The sequence below is a fragment of the Ctenopharyngodon idella genome, chromosome 3 (assembly GCF_019924925.1).
Source record: "Ctenopharyngodon idella isolate HZGC_01 chromosome 3, HZGC01, whole genome shotgun sequence".
In the NCBI taxonomy this organism is placed as follows: Eukaryota; Metazoa; Chordata; class Actinopteri; order Cypriniformes; family Xenocyprididae; genus Ctenopharyngodon; species Ctenopharyngodon idella.
In genome coordinates, this window is record NC_067222.1 from 51,568,875 (window position 1) to 51,585,151 (window position 16,277).

At 37.7% G+C, this 16,277-nt stretch overlaps 2 protein-coding genes and 1 long non-coding RNA gene across 11 annotated transcripts in view; 2 read left to right on the plus strand and 1 right to left on the minus strand.

Moving 5' to 3' along the window:
- The window catches only part of LOC127508736 (stonustoxin subunit alpha-like), a 553,058-nt gene that overhangs the window by 220,056 nt on the left and 316,725 nt on the right, over positions 1 to 16,277 (plus strand). The gene's annotated exons all lie outside the window — the stretch shown is intronic.
- Positions 1 to 16,277, minus strand: part of LOC127508777 (hydroperoxide isomerase ALOXE3-like) — a 77,480-nt gene that overhangs the window by 43,912 nt on the left and 17,291 nt on the right. The gene's annotated exons all lie outside the window — the stretch shown is intronic.
- LOC127508997 (uncharacterized) lies at positions 9,529 to 16,253 on the plus strand. The gene is made up of 4 exons (XR_007929081.1): positions 9,529 to 14,154; positions 15,730 to 15,881; positions 15,993 to 16,052; positions 16,146 to 16,253. It is a non-coding gene; the product is annotated as an uncharacterized LOC127508997 (long non-coding RNA).

Genomic DNA, 16,277 nt, shown 5'->3' on the forward strand with positions numbered 1-16,277 from the left:
GAGCTAATCTGAAGGCCACATGAAGTTTGGAGGTCTGTAGCTATTGACTCTGCAGAAAGTTGGCGACTTCTTCGCACTGTGTGCCTCAGCATGCACTGACCCTGCTCTGTGATTTTACGTGGCCTACCTCTTCATGGCTGAGTTGCTGTTGTTCCCAATTGCTTCCACTTTGTTATGATACCACTAACAGTTGACTGTGGAATATTTAGTAGTGAGGAGATTTCACGAGTGGACTTATTGCACAGGTGAAAACCTATCACGAGGGAAATGTTTGTAGAAGCAGTCTGCATGCCTAGGTGCTTGATTTTATACACCTGTGGCCATGGAAGTGATTGGAACTAGAGATACTAAATTTCTCTGCCGATAGTTGATTATTCAGAATGATATGATACTGATATGATTCCTTAAGAAAAACCATTGAGTAATATAAATCCAGTGTTACTTTAAAACCAATATAAAATGGTTAAACCAGTGTTATTCAACAACTACACTTGACAAAACTTTACACCCATTAAACTTACTCTATCCAAACGTCTTACATTGGTCAACATTAGAAAAGTTGTTAAAAGACTTATTTTATGTTAAAATAATAGATTTATTAAATATTAATACATTTTTTTAAGATGCATACCTCTGCAGGTCCTTCATCATTGATGGTCATTGCAGGTGACATTCCTTCCATTACCTGCTTGTCAGCAAGCTGTCCTTCTGTAAGAGTCTGCCACCAGATTAATAAAATAGGATGCAAGTGTTAGTTGTATAAGGCGACAAGGCATCTTGGAACAAGTTGCCCATAGCTGACATTTGAGAAGAAATGAAATAAAAAACAGAAACATACTTAATATTAACACCTTTGAAATAGTACATTGAACAGACTTTGGCATGCATACTGATTATGGTTGGGTACTACCATTCTCTCTCTGTCACATTGTTCCTCCTACGTTGAACTCTGAACCATAAATAAAAATGTATTATACAAATATTTATATAGAAATAATATTTCATTTGTAAATGTCACTGTACAACCTTGAATAATTCATACTTCAGCAGGAGTGTCATCACTGATTTCAGTGATTTCAGATGACACTTCCATCACAGGCTTATGTTCTGTTGGAGTCTGAAAACAAGTTTAAAAGATATTGGATGCAGGAATGAATTGTGAAAAGTCACAATTTACCTGTTACAGCACAATCAAATCCTTTTTTAATATTGGCCAAACAACATTTAATTCAAATGTCCACTTAATCTTTAATATTTGGACACATCTTTATGATATAAATGCTGCAGTCACTGTGATTTCTTCAACAAGAACATGTTATCAAAACATGCAGAGTCAGAGCGAGGGTTTAAACTTTTATTTTGAAACCGCAGTGAACATTTAGAAACAAGTATTCTCCTGTGTTAACATAGGTTTATATGTGATCGCACTATTATCATCTTTTAAATTGTTTAATATATCGTGAAGCCTTAGAAAACGGTCTAATTATGATTTTACTTTTTATTTAATATTTTGGTGAAATTGAGCACTCAAAATGAATTGAGGAATCGTGAAATCTGGCTACAAATACCTTTACCATGGTTCAAAACCCAAAGCATAGCACATTAAAATACTGACATTATAGCTATGAAGAAATTGAATTAGTATCAAATCAAATGCGTTGGTGGTGGTCAAATCATTAACTTCGTTAAACACGTTTAATTAATCTCACCCATTAACTACAATAGTCAAAAATATGAAGTTCCACATGTTTGTGAACATACCTGAAAATGATGCACGTGGTTTATTTCTATATTTACAGGTTTTTTTCCCCCTGGGAGTTGGTGTCCTACACAAGCTGTGTACTCTGTGTATAGGGAGCGGCGGTACTGATGTTTAATGTACCTGGGACACTTTAATAAGCTTGTGTAGCAGCCCTAATTGCAAGGTTAAAAGGAAAAGCACAACAAAATGAAATTCATGTATATGCTCATATATGGTGTGCTTTATCCTAACATTGCACGAAGTGAATGTCTGCATTCAGTCAGGGACGACTGCACAAAACGTGCAGACTAATAAAAACATTATAAACTGTTACAAAACGATAGTTCAGGCATAAGTTTGCACTAAAACTATATTTAATAATCCATTAAACCTACTGAGATACAAGGAGAAGCTGAACTAAAATTCTCAGTTCCACACAAATGTCCGGGAAACTCATGAATATTCACGTATGTTCCGCCCACTGAAACTGAAAATCTCATAACACCGGACCGACTCCCTCCCCATTTACTTTTTTTAATCATTTAATCATTCTGAGGATTCTAAATTTTCCAAATTTGAACACATTGCATGCTGGGATTCATTTCAGTACTTTCAGACCATTCTCTCCACGTTCTGCTTTTTCTAGTTTCAAATGTCTCAGTCTAGGGTTTCTGTCACACACTCCAAATAACAAATGCACATTCTGATCAGATGACATATAACCAATTAAGATGGCTATATGCCATGAGTGTGTTTGTAAAGGTTTATGGGTGTTTTCTGGGGAGTTTGTGCTTGTAAAAAAAATGTGTGCTTCTCTTATCTCCATTTGCAATGTTTTTTTATTAAGCAATTTGCATCCACTGGTATGTGGGCTGCAAGTCTCAACCTGGAGAGCTCTTTAAACACACTACGCATTGTTTGATGTAATGAAAAAAGATTGCTTTATTTGGATCCAGAATTACAGACTTTGAATGTAAAAACACACCTAAATAAATTAAGAAGATTTTCTTTACAAATCACAAAGAAAAATGTTAAATTGTTATTATGGACATAAACCATTAATATAATCTACATATTTAATTACAGATTATTTTTGTAATTTTACATACATTTGTATGTAATGTAAAAAATACAGTAATTTTCCTGTATATATAAAAAAAAAAAAAAGAGAATTACTGTAATTTGTCGATCAACTCAACAGAGCTCCAAACTCAAACAGTGCGGACGGTCCTGTTTGATAAAGGTGAGGTTTGAACTGAAATTGAAACCATCAAACAGGTTTGGACATGGGAATCACATCAGATGCCCAGAAAATAATCTTCCCACCCCGTCCCCAGAGTATAAGAAGGCCTGTGAACCCTTCAGGAACAAAAACATATGTGTCACGAACAGAAGAGGACAGATGAGGTGAGTACACGCACTGTAAAAAAAAATCCTAGTTTTAGACCTTTTTTACAGTAGTTTTGTTACAATCACAGAAGGGCAGAGACACTGGATGTTGAATGTTAGGTGATTTATTTCACAACCAGGAGAACAACACAATAGCAGGTAAATGAATAGTTAATCTTCAGGTGAATAATGATAATACTGTCCTTTGTTTTGTAGGTGCAGGTGGATGGCTGAATGTTGGTTTCCAGACACGACAACGGAGCTGGACTTCACACACGAAGACGGAGCACACAGGAGGAGAACAGGAGACAGGTAAGTAATCCAACGGAGTCCTTGAGGCGAGCATACAGGTAAGATGCTAACAAGACTGGACAATGAGCGTGTGTGAAAGAGAGTCCTTTATACTGCCGGTGATGAGTGTATTGCTTGTACACTTTTTTTCTACCACATCTTTTCCTTCCCTTCGCCTCTCTATTAATGTGCTTGGACACAGAGCTCTGTGAACAGACAGCCTCTTTAGCAATGACCTTTTGTGTCTTGCCCTCCTTGTGCAAGGTGTCAATGGTCATCTTTTGGACAGCTGTCAAGTCAGCAGTCTTCCCCATGATTGTGTAGCCTACAGAACTAGACTGAGAGACCATTTAAAGGCCTTTGCAGGTGTTTTGAGTTAATTAGCTGATTAGAGTATGGCACCAGGTGTCTTCAATATTGAACCTTTTCACAATATTCTAACTTTCTGAGATACTGAATTTGGGATTTTCCTTAGTTGTCAGTTATAATCATCAAAATTAAAAGAAATAAACATTTGAAATATATCAGTCTGTGTGTAATGAATGAATATAATATACAAGTTTCACTTTTTGAATGGAATTAGTGAAAATCAACTTTTTGATGATATTCTAATTATATGACCAGCACCTGTACATTGTTTTTACGCCAACATAAACTTTTTTTTCCAATGTTAAAGCTGAAGTATGTAATTTATGCATTGATGGTATCATAAAGCAGAATTGCAAAAAAAAAAAAAAACCATCTCAATTTTACAACATATTCCAGAACAATTTAATCTTCCATTGGTTGTACAAACAGCCAAACCCAACCTCACACCATTCCTCTAGAAAAACTCAGGCTTAAACATATCTCTCCTTTATGTGTCATTACCAGAAGCTATTTTCAGTCATTTGTGGAAAGGGGGGGCACCGCTTCCACCCAAAAAAAAAATCAAGTGCCATGGATGAATTTGAAAGTGAAATAATGCCCATTGTAAGAGAAAACAGAAAAGAGGATGATGTAAGCAGCTTCCTCAACTGCATTCACCCAGCTCTTTCCCGTCTACCCAGGGAAACCAGGAGTTCACTATAAATAAAGATACTGCAGTTGATACACGAGGCTGAGTACAATGTCAGTTCATGAACATGATCTTTAAAGTAATAGTTCACTCAAAAATGAAAAGCTACTGCAATTTAACTCTCCCTGAGGCCATCCAAGATGAGTTTGTTTCTTCATCGGAACAGATTTGGAGAAATTAAGCACCACATAACTTGCTCAGCAATGGATCCTCTTCAAGCAGCTGACTTGTAGATGTTTTTATCAGCTGTTTGGACTCTCATTCTCTCCATTGCTGAGCAAGTGATGTGATGCTTTGTTTCTTCATCTGAACAGATTTGGAGAAATTAACTCATCTTGGATGGCCTGAGGGAGAGTTTAATTTCAGTATATTTTCATTTTTGGGTGAAAAATGAAAAATTATTTCTCATGAGTTTTGAGTGCATTAAGTTGTTTTTAAGTGCAATTAACTTTACTCCAAAATGAACATTGCCATAATTAATACTAAAGGAAATTATTCCTTAAAGAAGATGTGGTTATCAAAAACAGGTTCTAATAAGTTGCTCTCTTCTCCTGCTGTTATGTAGGAATTGTTGTTTTTGGTAGGCAATAAATTTAATAAAAACAATAAAAACAGTTTCCTGATTCATTACTTTGTCTTGTTGCTTAGTACCTGAACATTTTCTTAAAACTATCTCTAAGCTTTAGCATCGCTGACAATACAGTTCAAATGATTTGACAGGCTTTTTGGAGATCCCAACTGTAAACATACCATTGTAGTGGAGATGTTCTTGATGTCTTGGTTGTTGGACACAGCTGATAATATTCATCATGAGTAACACATCTGCTGTAAACACCAGAATTATTATTTTTTTTTACTGTAAACAACCATGACAATATGCATTTTGCATCCATGTACCCAAAAGATAACTTGCATTCTATCAAAAATTGAATATGGGCATTTAAAACATGTTGCGTGTGTGCAGATGTAACCTTAGTGTATCACCCCTGCATCAGGGATGAAAAAGGTGACAAAAACACAAAGCTTGACATATTACGGAAATATTACCAAACAATAGACCTGACAAAAACTACCCCCCCTTGTATTTCAGGAATTACATTTAATTTAATGTTTTGTTTTTTATTAGGCACAAAAGTCTATGTTAAAAGGAATCGGTCAAAAGAAGAGGTTGGAGCGGTGGAAAAGCATATGATGCATTTCATACTCAGCTGTCGAGTGCCTGGGAAGAGGGACTCTGTCTCATGCCTGTTGGCCGAACCTCAGGCACTGAAAAACAGAGACTGTTACTATTAAACACAGAATTACTGCTTTGAAAAGACAACAGAGTCAGTAGGACAGATTTTTCTATATATGTCCGAAATGAAGATGGCATCTCTCTCCTGACAGAGGACATGAAGGAATACATGCTGCCCTGTGATGTGTAGCCAATAGAAATCGATGATTTATTGGCAAAACTCCCACTCAAATATATATCTATATACTATATCCCCTTTATAACCCTCATGTACTCAACTTATCAACTCCAACTACTGAGAGACTTGAAGAAGAAAAATACTCTTCTTCTGCAACAGATATTGAATTGCAAAAGTGTACTCTATTATGCAGCTGTACTGTTTCATCAACCACAGGAACAGTGTTGTCACAGTGTCAGAGATGCTCTCATCTGATCAGAGCACACCTTCTATCCAGCACTGACTAACCTGTTTTTTCTTTAAAAAGTTTAAACAACACTACAATTATCACTAAACACCTCGCAGCACGGGTATAAATACCGAAGTACATGCAAGCGCACTCTGTCTTTTGCTTCGGAGCCAAGCAGTCTGTTCATTTTACTGCTGCAAGATCTCCTTTGTGCCTGCTAAAAGAGCTTCTTTTGAACAGGAACAATCTCTTTGTGTTGGTGTGACAGCGCTACAGTGGCGGCCGCAAACTCACAAGCTCTAAACTGCTTTTTTCACAGCGCTCATCTGCTAATCCCCAACAAGTGTGAAGGGTTGTGATTTGGGCCAGTTTACAGTGAGCAGGCTGCATTATTCTTGCAGTAGTGCCGCAGTCGTTCCCCTGTGTGCTTCAGCACATTAAAAAAGAGCATTGCGCTGGCTGATTCAGCCATGATTCACAGGTAACTGCGTGAAATTCTAGATCTCACATACCATCTGCAGGATGAAACATTTCTGGACTCCTTGGCTGTTCATCTGAACGACCTTTTGGAGGATGTGAGACACCATACCCCGCATGATGACACCCTTCCCCTGTCTTATACACCTTCATCCCAAAAAATTAGATACCACAAACCCCTCAGCAGGATCCCCAAAAAACATAAGTTCTCTGGAAGGGTTGGCCGTCGTGCTGAAACAATGAAAGCACGCTTCAAGCTTTAAGTGCAGATGTAAAAATTTGTAAAGATGTTTTCTGCTTTTGGCATTGGAGGTTATTTTTTTTCATTTTTTCTTTTCCAACAGCCAAACGCTGCACGCCAGAGATCTGGCACGGTGCCGGAAAACTTGAGACGGGTAACTGCAGCTTGGACTAATGGGTGTGCAGAATTGGTGAAAGGAGTTTCTTCCTGGCAACTTCATGGCTCAAATTTTTTATTTTGTTAATATTTTACAAACATAAATAGTGATGAAAGCAAAAGTGTTAAATGTCACATATGTATATTTACTGAGTAATTTTGTAGAGTGTGATCAAAATTACAATTTCACCTGAGATTTGGAGCCAAATTGCAGGGGGGTAAAAACGGCATTATTCTGTATATCACAGTGGTCAAAACCCAAATGTGGGTCACTTTGCATACAGCTGATACTTTATACATTTAAAGAGGAATATCTGAACAACATATAATGTTTCATCATTATAATTTATTCAATTTCTTCCGTGTGAGCATCACAACACATGCATGTGGTGCGGACACAGGATTCGGCCAATAGTGAGCAGGCGTTCTGAGGTAAAACCTGGAAGCGTTGCACTGTATTTACAACGGAAACAGCATCAGAGACTGACACGGCAGAGAAGAACTTGTTGAATAAAGTTGAGCCACTGTAGTCACATGGACTATTTTAACAATGTCTTTACTACCTTTCTGGGCCTTGAAAGTGGTAATAACGTTGCAATCTTTTGGAGTCAGAATGCTCTCAGATCTCATCAAAAATATCTTAATTTGTGTTCTGAAGATGAACGAAGGTCTTACAGGTGTGGAACGACATGAGGGTGAGTAATTAATGACAGAAATTCCAATTCACCATTTTTGGGTGAACTAACACTTTATGCCTAAACTTTGACACCAGGAGTAATTAGACAGAGATGAAAAAATATGAAAACATATCCCAGAAACAGCTGCCATGACTCTCACTTTTCTTCTCATCTTATGACATAATTTTTAAAATTTAACAATAAAAGTTCTCTCCAGCAACAAAATTAACATTTATTACTGTTGTTATTGCTACTTGATACTTTTTTTTTGTTTGTTTGTTTTGCTGTCAAACCAAGTTTCCATCTTTGGGCACCTTGGATTGGACAAAATACTCTAAAGTCTGTCTCTGTCTTAAATACAGAATGGGAAAAAGTACATTCATCAAATCCTAATCCTGCTTCTGAACTGCCCGTGAGTGAGGAAAGGCTATTGATGAGCTGATGACACTAAAAGTGAAGTGTTGTCTTGTTTACTTTTTTGTATCAGTACTAGTTTTATTGTCATTATTTAATACTAAAGAATCCTGTTTAAAAATTTTATGTTTTATTAAAAATTCATAGGTGGCTGCTGTCTGACAGTTATGTGGATCTTGTTGTTTAAATGCCAAGGGATCATAGATGGACCTCATAATGACACTGAGGAGTGAGATGATACATAGATCATCAAATGACAACATTTTTCAGAAGGGTTGGGGTGCATCAGGTTTGTATTCACTGATATATCTAATCATTTATAATTCACAACATGGGCAGTAGACTTCTCATTTAATTTAAAAACAAAGTGCTGAAATCATTAAAATGTTAAACATTTTGTGATGATTTAGGTGGCTGGGCTGTTGTTATGTTCCCTGCGGTGTCGTGTGCAGCATGAAAGTCCTGCTGAGAGCGGAAAGTCCAAGGGACTTCACTGACCTCTTGCTGTCCTGGAAACACCTACCCAACATAACAATTCATGATTTTACAAGAGGACTTGCCTCTCATGCCAATCTCTTATCCAGACATAATTCCCTTCAGCCCACATGAGGGTCGGTTTTTGGAGCAAAATGATGCCAATATTGCAGCAGCGGAAGTGGGGAGACTTAGAGTTTTAATATATATTTTTTGGCTTTATTTCAGTGACTTAAGTTTTTTGTTTTTTTCAATAACCACGCATAAACGTTATTCCTTCAAAAACACAAACATGTACATACATGTTCCTCACATATTATGGTAGCCTAGTTTGTGCTGAATACAGTGTAATGACACTTTTGCCATTAATATGTTTATGAACAACTGAAAAAAGCACAAATGTCAGGGCATGTCAAAACTTCTCCAGGGCCCCGAAAATCCTCAGACCCCAGAGGGTTAATTAACACACTGAGGAAGGCTGTGCGTTAAACGCCTGTAAACAGGGGAGCACAAACCAGCCTACAGGTCCTAACACAATCCAACGAGCAATGTACTCAGTAAAAAACACCTCTTTTACTCTTTAAAGCAAGAGGAGTACAGCATACGCCAACACGTATTAAGGAAGGCCTGGAGGGGCCTATAACCTCAACGGACACGTGGCATCAGCTCTTGGCAGTGTTTAGGCACCAACGACGATAAAAAGAGGTTGGATTTATCACTTGGGCCTCTGGCCAACGAAAGTGCATACAAATAATTCTCAAAGAGAAATATACACAAACATACACCAGTGTATTCAAAAAAGGCGGCCCATAGGGCCTAGCAACCTTTAAGACACACGGCGTAAGTCTCGTGGCCATTTTTAGGAGCACAAAAGATCCACCCTAGGCGCTAGGTGGCTCTTAGCTCAACTAGAGTAGAATCAGACTCAGGGAGGCAGATGTAGGTTAAACCAAACCTTAGTAAGGTTTCACTACCATAATCAACCTGAGGGGCCAGCCACTCAAAATACTCGGTAAACACACCTTGTTACTCTCATAGTGAGAGGAGTACATAACCGAACTCCACGTTACACCGGAGGCCGAGGTAGGCCTACCTTAGTAAACACGTGGCATCAGCAAGTGGCTACCATAACCATACCAACCATCAGGCCATGCATTCAACGATTTAGTTTCTAAAAAGAAATGCATATTCTGCCACATACTCCACGAGAGGCCTGCTTAAGGCCTGCTCAACAGAGGTGGGGTGTGGCCGATGGTGGTAATGGATTCACAAGCCTCCTGCCAGCATGTCAGCTAAAAAGGAGGCCTTATGGGGCCTACAATCTCAGCAACAAGCGGCGTTCAGCCCGTTTGTCCATATAAACACCAACTATGCCATCATGTAAACTAAAAACTAGGCCTTATTAGGGCCCACCCTAGTAAACACATGGCATCAGCCAATCCAGGACCATACCAACCAACCGGCCATGCATTCAGTGGAAAACCTTTCAGGCATCATACTGAGAGAAGGAATGCATATTACGCCGCCATACTCCACGAGAGGCCTGCTTAAGGCCTACTCAACAGAGGTAGGGCGTGGCCGATGGGTGGTGTTGGGCCTATGGTGGTATGGGTTCTTGGATTCCCAGGCATCCTGCCAACAAGTCAGCTAAAAAGGAGGCCTTGTGGGGCCTACAATCTCAGCAACAAGTGGCGCTCAGCCTGCTTGCAGAATAAAACACAAACTGTGCCAACATGTGAACTAGAAAGGAGGCTTGTTGAGGGCCTACCGGTCCAATGACACGTGGCTTCAGCTCGTGAATGTAAACTATGTGAGCAAACTATGATCAGCTTAACAGCATTTGTTAATAATACAATTGCTAACTAGAAGGAGGCTAATTAACCATAAGAGCCTACAATCAAAGTTATATGCAATATAGCTGTTAACAAGATCACCAAAAAGGGAGCTAATAGAAACCAGCTCTTTCTCAGCTTTTCTACCCTGAGTATGCAATCCAACAGGTGATGCACTCAGTAACACCAATAAATCTACTAATGGGGAATATTAGGTCACCAAAGTCTCCAATAGCGGCTACATGAAAAAGCCTGCTATTATGAGAACAGGTGCTAACCTGTGGCAGCATAAGTAAGCTCACATATAATGTAGGGCAAAAGTCTAGAACTTCAAAGCAAACACAACGCTTTGATGTATATGCTATTTCCAAAGAGGAAAATAATTTTCTCCCAACAGATTCTCAAAACTGTACTGAGCCACAAAGGACGGATGCTAAACACTAGCAACGTCAACTCAAACTTGATTAAAGAAAACAAATAGCTCAGAGGAAAAACACATTTTCCATAGCATAAAAGTTCTAGAAAGTGGGGCCTAGCACTACACAGCATGACTTATCTACGCAAAGATAAGGGCCTACCACCTGAGATAACAGCATCAGGAAGCCTAAAAACAGTCTACAACCTAGCTGTTAAACTCAACACCTTCATAACAAGGGGATAATGGGCATATGGCCTAACAACTCCCTCAGGAGGAGGCCAGAACTAGGAACTGTACAACCTGACAAGGGATAGTATACATAGGGTTATATGTAAATAACACACCTAACCTAGCTCTAGCCTGGCCACTAAGCTACGGTCCTTCTTACAGGGCCACAAGCCTAGTGAGGCCTGGGCTTCACCTCCAAATCTCATGGATAAGAGAAAGAAAGCGAAGCTCACAAGCAAACAATGTCAGGCGGCCGATTAAGGCCGACCTAAACATACATATTAACTGAAGTGACGAGTGCTAACTCAAACTACTCTAGAAAACAGCAGATGAGAAGCTACTCTAAACAACAGGTGGCTAAGAGGCGGCCATTTTGTGGCCTCCACAATATATATTCTAGCCAGTCTATCAACTTCAGTTTGCCCAAAAACCCCCTACTTTTTCCTGACTACATGCTCAGAAAACTATACAGGAAAATAAGGTCTCATTTTAAACACATAAAATATAGACCCTCCTGCGGCTCAAAAACCGAAGACTCTTAATGCTCCTTTTTACGTGAAAGGATGGAATCTAAGATTCTTTTAAGCCTAAAAGATCCTCTCACTATCAAACAGAAATAGCGGGCCGACAGAAATAGTTGAGAGAGAATACAACTTTCTCAAACTTCCCAACGAGCTCACCTGCGAGCCCTATGATTGCAGCCGCCGTTATGCCTCAGCACACACGGGGCTAGAATCACCAGGCACAGATGCAGACAACTCTTCCCTCGGGAAGAGTGCCAAACGAGAACGGAGCGTCCCGATAGGGAGACGCTCACAGTAAACAACAGAAAAACACACAGCCAGCGCCCTCAAGCACTGTCTACGCGCGCTCCTCTCCAGACAGAAAACGGCCAGAAAATGTGTATATCCTGGGACACAGACAAACACACTCTCTTGAACATTTGTAAGGCAGAATCCCTTACGGGAGTCGATATAGTCGCGATCAGACAGAACAGGACCGAAAGACGATGAGATGTTGACTGTTTCTCCAGGAGCTTCTTTATACTCCGGATCGCGCCATATTACGTCATAGGCTGTCGCCGGCCAATAGTGACGTTCCCCATTGCGTAAATCAACGCAGAGTTGAAGTTCCCTTTCGAAAGGGAAATAAGTTATTAATCATTTTATAAAGATCAACTTAAAGTTACAGCCATCAGTTAATATTTAAAGTCTGTTTATGAAGTATTTACATGGACGTTCAATGTGGATGAGCTTAAAGGGAGCACACAGATTAAATTGGAGCAGCAACAATTTTTAATTAATAAATATTACATTAAATTTAAAGGACACGATTTTGATAGATAAATAAATAAATAAATAAATAATCTAGGTCATGTATTAAGTGTATTCATATTTTAATATGAACAACTATTATTGACTATTTATGAAATTGTACTTTTTGTTATTGATGTCACACTGAAGCAGTGGGATTTTCATAGTAGTGCACTCTTTAAGCTCACCTTACAATAATATTATTTCTTTAAAAATTGCAGCAGTTTAAAACCACAGACCATCAATAAACTGTAAATGTATATTATTATGGATTTAACAGTACAAGCCAGTAATGCCTGTAAAGTAATATATTAGTGTAGCAAACAATCTTAAACAGCTAGTAGGCCAACTATGTTCTGTAGCTTCTGCGCTATGTTGCTAAAACTATCTTTTGGATCTAACTGTAATAATTTTCCACATGCAGGTTCCAGGTTATACTATGCAAAAGTCTAAACATTAATCTCTTAATTTTGCAGTAAGTAGTTATAACTATCCCCTAAAAAAGGCTTAAGCACCTTAAAAAAGCACATTTAAGAGGCTCCTCTTTTGATAAAAGTTTTCAGACAGCTTTCAAAATGGCCACCAGACAGTGTGAACACATTGATACCCTCATCTCAGTGTGCAATGGTCTGATTTTCTTGAAATTACAGGAGGAATGTAGTAATAAACACATCAATTGGTTAAGACATCAAGCAGGATAATACATTATTTTTTCTTTTTATAATCTGAGCTCAAAGATGGCAGTGTGCTTAATGGGTACTTGAGCTTAATAGGTACGTTTACCCTATTGGTTCTTTAAAAAAAAAAAAAAATCAATATCGGTCGATCACTAGATGTTGGCCAAATAATTAATATGGAAAAGTATTATAGTTCATTTTTGTAACTCATGGTACTTGACAGCTCAATGTCACTGTATTCTTCAATCATATGACAGAAAGAATCATTAATCTGAATAACTAATTAAATAAATAAAGCAAGCTCTTCATCTTTTTGTAATCTCATTTTGTGTTACATTGAGGATAAAAAATGAATGCAGGTTTGGAACAATATGAGGGTGAATAATATATTTAATTTTATAATTATTTAATTTCTACACACCTCAGATTCTTCATCTGAACTGTTACTCCTCTCATGGTCAAAATAAATATTGCTGTCCTGTAATACATAACACAGAAGACATACACGAGACACAATAAATATGTGAAGTGTGCAATCTCTTAGCCACAAGTGGAATTGCAAAAGTTTAATCAGTTTCTAAATTAGTGCATGTCATTGGTCAGACATAATAATTGTTTGAGTCATTCTTGCTGTATGTCCTGCAGAGATTAGCTTGAATCCTAATCAAACCTTCTAATCAAAAGCCAAAGTTTAATATATAACTAACATACATCTGGTTCAGCTTCTGGATATTCATCCACATCTTCCATCTCTGCTGAATCTGTGTATTGCTACACACCACATCAGAAATGTTATTACATGGCTTTGAGATTTTAGGACCTTTTATTTTAAAGAAAAATACTCTGTGACACTTAAATAAACATTTAATACCAACCTCACATTCAGTTTCAGTTAACTCGTGTCAAATTAACTTTATTGTAAAGTGTTGCCATTTTTATTTTAGATGCTGATGGAGTTACAGTGAACAAAACAAAGCTTATGTGATGCAACCATTAGAGACCTACAAAACGTGTGTGTGATCTGCTTGGAGTGATGTTCACACGGGAGGAGCTGTCAACACACTCCTGAACTGGATTAAAGGGAGGCTGTGAATCAGACCGTGAATCAGCTTGTCAATGCCATTGATGGTATGGTACTACTTATAATATTTTGTAATCACTGTATCGTTTAAACTTGTCTATTGTTAATTGTGACACTAAATATTTCTCATAATTGTTTTAACGGATTTATTTATTTAGAGTACACTTTAAAGAAGTTTCCATCTGCAAACATTAATGAGCTAGGAGGGGCAGCAAGAAACAAACTTAACAATACAAGCTGTTCAGGAAAGGGTAGGTTAAGACAGCAATTTGTGATCTAGGGCAGGGTGATAGAATATTTGCCTTCCTATGGCATGAGTTTGGGCTGTTTTTTTCTTTCAAGTTGTGGTTACCTCAACTTCATTTTCATTTTAAGGTGAACAAACCCTTAAAACCATATTGATATAATATCATGATGGTGAATACCCCAGAAATCTTAACAAGGAAACTGGAAATGTGTTTACAGTAATGCAGTTACAGTGGATCTCTTCCTTTGTTCAGTACATTACCTCCTCGATGGCAGTCAACTGATTTTGTAAACAATTATGTAAATAAAGATTATTAGGGACATACTCTCTGCTAACTAAAGTTAAAATAAATTAACGTTAGTTGATTTAAATTAACTTAAATTAAAAATGCGTCACTCTCACCTTCGTCGTCTGTGAAAGATCACGCTGGATTATGTGAGCTTTCTAACGCAATTTAATTTGCCAAAATGTGCTCCACGGTAAAATTCATAGTTCTGATTTAAAAAAAAAAAATTTAAATGAAAAGTCATTTAGACACATCGTTCCTCAAAAGCTTGAACGTTCCCAACATGCAGCTGCTAGCACAAAACGAAAAGAGCGCGAATTACATGTATACGTAATTACGTACTCGCGTGTATATGTACTACTCACGTGACGTCACGTGCGTTAAACAGAAAACTAACGGCTCATCAGTAAACGGACGGTTACGGTCTAAATTGTGGTTCCAGTTTAATTTTTGGGGAAATGGATTTGCCAGATTTCCACTGTCTTTTCCCCTTTTTTGAAGAGGGACATTAAGTGTGTAAACCTGAGTGGTTCTGGAGTGTCTGTGGACAAATTAAACCCACAAGACTGGAACAAAGAAACCGTAATAATGGTTGGTGGAATGCGTTTAACTTTAGTTGTATAACGTTAGGCAATATGACATAACGAAAATGCACATTAGGCCTATATTCTCTGTTTCTATCACATACTCAAGTGAAACCAACTTAAAAATGCATGATTAGGTTTTCTTTGCACAGCACAAAGCAGAATTGTAAAATATGGATATTAATTTTAATAGCCCTACAAATAAATTAAACAGTTTAACCCCTATTTACACATCACACCAACTGTTTTTGAATTGTAAAATTTCTTTACAAGATGTTTAGAATATACTGCAGAATATTACATGATCCAGTACAATTTGTCCTTAACAATAGTAATAAACTATCCACAGTTTAGCCCATATAGACTCACTGTCTTAAGAGTGACCCAGGTATTGTGAAATGGGTCCTAGTGATAAAACAAGTAGCAACAAAACAAGGTCAAATGCTTAAAAATGAGCCATTTTAGTAGAGGTTTAAATGTATTTTATACAAAATTTATTTTCCAGTTGATAAGCAAAGTCTGATCAAATTAAAAGATCAGCTTATAAAGGGCTATGAAAGTGAAGAGGAATGTGGTCGAGGAAAAAGGAAGAGGAAACCTCTTCGAATCTCTTCCTCAGATGAAGAACCCGAGGAGAGGGAAATAATTAAGAAGAAGGTATGCAGCATGTTTTTAAAGCATAGTATTTGATTACATTTATCTTCTAAACTGCAATATTGTATTATCTCTGCTTAAAAATGATGTACTGTGCTTTTTTATGCTTTTAAGACTGAAAAGAGGCCTAGTCTCTTATCAAAACTGCTGGAAAAGCGCAAGGAGCAGTTAATTGTAAGTGAATGCATCATGATTTAGTGCATGTTAGCTGTAAATGGTTACATATACATTGCAACAGTTTGTACTACTGATATTATGTGTGTTTAGGACAGTACAGCTATACAGGAATGAACAAAATGCTGTGTTTTAAAAGAAAAAATAAAGCAGCTGGAAGAAGACAACAGAAGATTAGTTCTTCGCTTGGACACCATGAATTTTAATCAATTTTATCAATCACTG